We start from the raw sequence: 4121 nt of genomic DNA on the forward strand, positions 1-4121 counted from the left end.
TCATGCAGTTTTCCACGGTTTATACGGTAATGCATTTACTCTGCAAATACCTATAGTAAAGTCACTTAAAGGGAGCAAACTGGTTAGTTAGTGTAGCAAGGTTCTATTGAGGGTTTGTTCGCATAGTAAGTATGTTAAGTCCCAAAAAGCAACCCTACCTAAAGTTGAAGGTGGTTGCAGAGGGCACGAAGGCTTGACAAGCAGCGAATAATGAAGAGTTTGTGTGGATTTCTTCCCATCTCTAGTGTTATTGAAGCAGCGAATAAACAATTAACAAGGGAGACCTTAAAACAGACTCGAGGAAGAGACACAAGCAGCGGCCTGGGTCTAAGGTAAGAGGGGGTTGCCCTGGACACCTCTAGGTGCACTCCAAAGCTCTGGAGCAACTTCTTGGAATCAGGTAAGCAATACCGTTTCCCCACAGTACTTTAGGTTTGAAGAAAATTTTTGTGCTGGATGCTCTATGATGTTGCAGCTCTATACTCGATTTCCGGATTCCTTGGTCTGATTACTGAAGGCAGGACAATCAATGGGATCTCTTAGCAGCAGTCTCGAGGGAGGCCTGCACCACGATTTTCAGTAACTTCTTGGTTCACTGTGCAGTTTTGGCGCATTTTCTGCAGCACCAAGAAAGGACACGGATCGCCCGGTCAATCTTCTTCACTTCCTGCAGTCCCACACTCTGGTGAGGGGGTCTGGGAGAGTTGGATCGGATCTCTGGAGTGTCCTTATAGGTTCAGCAAAGATCTGGACGGATTCAGCATTTCCACAATGATGCACTCGAAATGGGCACCAGTCCTCCCGGAATTGGGGTTCCACAGCTCTGGAAGCTCCTAGGACCTCGGGAGATGGCTCGCTCCAAAGTTCATAGTGGGATTGGTTGTTCCCACCAGCCAAAGGTAAGGAGTCATCCTCTTCGGAGCTCCTCTGTGGCACAGAAGACAGGGTCGGGCCAGCAGTGGTCGCTGCATAGTGTTTCAAAGGGTCTGCAGGCATCTCTGGTTGTCCTCTTCTTTGGTGGTTTCAGCTTCCATTGGTAGACTTGTTTGCACTTCAGAAGCCTCACCTTTTATACAGTTCCAGGACACACTCCTCTGCACTCTCTCTCAGCATTTTACAGAAAGGGGCATGTGGCTGTCCAATCAGGACAGCCAGACCCCACTGTTGGAACTGGACCTATTCAGGCATCCTGGCAGACAAAGGACAGGGGGGTGAACCCCCCCCCCCCCACTTCCTGGCTGACCAGACACTCTGGAACCTGGGCAGGAATGCGCAAGTATTCCCGTTAAAGGCAAAACACACACACAGGCCTCCCCCTTCCAGAATGGTAGAAGAAGGACTGACAAAGAATGACCATGCTAGTAATGACAGAACAAGAAGGAGGGTCCCAAGTTAGTACTTATGTGTGCTTATTTTGCACCACCTTGGCTATGGACATAGCCTGCAGTACCAAAAAATACACAATAGTTGGTAGTACACGTCCACCGCCACCAGCCATAACTAGGTGACTGTCTAAGTGACTAAAACGTCACAGGGGTAGAGAGAATAAGGATACTAGGTATCCCTTTGGCACTCCACTGAAGGTGGTGTGTGCCAATCTCTCAGACTATAGAGTTTTGGGAGAAATACTAAATACCTATCTATCCCTGATACCCGTAGTAACTTTGGGATATAACGGCAACACCATCTCTGTCTCAAAGGAAGTGAAACCCTTGGGAGTGTACCTTGACTCACCGTCATCGCTCACTAGACAAGATAATGCCACTATCTCCTCTGCAGCTTACACAGCTAAGTTTATCAATGCATGCAGACCCTACCTCTCAACCGACAGCTGCATGACCTTAGCCAGAGCACTCATTCTCTCCAAATTGGACTATTGCAAAGTCCTCCTCGCCGGTACCTCCACAAGTAACATTAAAAACCTTTAGGTCACACCAAACAAATGCCCTACGAGCTGCCCTAAATATTCCCAGAAGAGAGCACATATCTGAAACAAGACAGAAAGCACATTGGCTACCTGTCAAGGACAGAATCAGATAAAAAACCTAAGCAATCACCCACAAATCACCCACAAATGTCTTGTCATCACTGCACCAAAATATCTCTCCAACACACTCACCTCAAACCAAACTACCAAACAAACATGCGCCTCGACTGCCCACCTCCTCAGAGTGCCCAAATTCAAGAGAGCGAAAGCTGGAGGCCCAAAGTTTCCTTATCGTAGCGGCTAAGGAATGGAACACCCTTCCACTAGCTATCAGAACTGACCCCTCCCACTTCTCCTTCCGCAGAAAACTCAAATCCTAGCATTTCATCAGCCATCTCTCCCACACTCCAAGTAAAAGTGATGCGCCGCCCAACCACATTGTATATATTGTATATTGTGTAAACCTGTAAATATATATATATAACTATATTTTCCACTGTGTATCACCTGTTTGTCCAGCACCCAGATACCCACGGGTTCGGCACACTCTACAAATATCCAAAAAATAAAGGAGGACCCTAAGGGTCCCCAGCAACCCTGCCCACAAGGAGTTGGTTGCTGCAGTAGTAAACACTTAAGAGCTATGGAGCAGACAGACTCCATAGAATAGGTAGAATACAAAGAATGGAGTTCCAAAAGACAGAGCCTAAAATAATTAATGAGTGGAAAAAGGCTCCACTCATTTAGGATTTAAAGAAAAAGGTCCATAAATCCTGCAAAAAGTGCTGGGGGTCTCACTAGGAGAGGGGATGAAACATAATAATGATACATTTCCCTAACAACCGTCACCTCTAGACTAGGGACAGGAGGTTCTAATCCACTCCTGGATTGCTCCAGTCAGTCATACTTCCTGAAGAGACCATCAGCATTCATGTTGGGTACCTGACCTGGGCTCAGTAATGAAGTCAAAGCTTTGTTGGCTTATGGACCAGCAGAGCAATTTGGGGTTTTCTCCTTTCATCTGCATCAGCCACCTGAAGGGTTGCTGGTCAGTTTGAATATTGAAAGTAGTTCCATTGAGGTATGGTCTGAATTTCTTCAAGGCCCACACACTAGAAAAACATTAACGTTCAATGGTTGCCCACCTTGTTTCCCTATCTTTTAATGTTCTACTAATAAAGCAGATGGGGTGTGCCCTGCCTTCGCTATCAAATTGGCTCCAGAGTGATCCTATCCCTGTGTTGGAAGCATCAGTTTAGACTACGAAGGCCTGACTGTAAACTAGAGCTTTCAGCACTGGAGCTTTACAGAGGGCATCTTTCAGCCACTGGAAGGCTTGTTCACAGTCCTCATTCCATATGACCTTTTTAGGGTACTTGGGAGAGGATATGGTATTCAGAGGAGAAGCTATGGCCCCATAGTTATCAATGAAGTTCCTGTAATAACCAGTAAATCCTAAGAAGGCTCTTACTTGAGTTTGAGTCGCTGGAGTGGCCCAGTCTTGTACAGCCTGTACTTTGATGGGCAAGGGCTTGCTCTCCCCTCCCACTACCTCATGACCAAGGTAGAACACTTTGGTGGTCATTACGAGTTTGGAGGCAGCTTTGGCGCTATTAGCTGAGACCCGCTAAGGGACCTCGGAATATGGCGGTAGGGGCTTAACGGCACCGCCATCCTTAACGGTGCCATTAAACCCCTACCGCCATACTATTAATGACCCCCTTTATCTTGACCAACTTGGAACTTATTTGCTTTGCTAGTCAGACTGGCCTTCTGAATGCAATACGTGTCCCAGGTGATCAAGATGTTCTTCCCAGGTAGGGCTGAACACTGTTATGTCATTGAAGTATGCCATGAAGAAGTTCTCCAACCCATTCAGAACATGGTTAACATGGTTAACCATTCTCTGGAATGTGGCAGGTGCATTCCTTAAACCAAAGGGCATGACCTTAAACTGGTACAAGCCTTCTGGGGTTGAGAATGCTGTCTTCTCCTTGGACTGGTCAGTCATGGAAATCTGCCAATAACCACTTGTCAGGTCAAAGGTACTGAGGAATTTTGCTGAGCCAAGCTTATCCACCAGTTCATCTGTCCTTGGCAAGGAATGGGCATCAGTGTCACATCACGGCAGAGATGGCGGGTATGGAATCGCTGGCGCGGGATCACTGGCGTGACAGTCCGTCATTGATTTTCC

Source organism: Ambystoma mexicanum, chromosome 4p (assembly GCF_040938575.1).
Source record: "Ambystoma mexicanum isolate Mex_15411 chromosome 4p, UKY_AmexF1_1, whole genome shotgun sequence".
NCBI classification, from domain to species: domain Eukaryota; kingdom Metazoa; phylum Chordata; class Amphibia; order Caudata; family Ambystomatidae; genus Ambystoma; species Ambystoma mexicanum.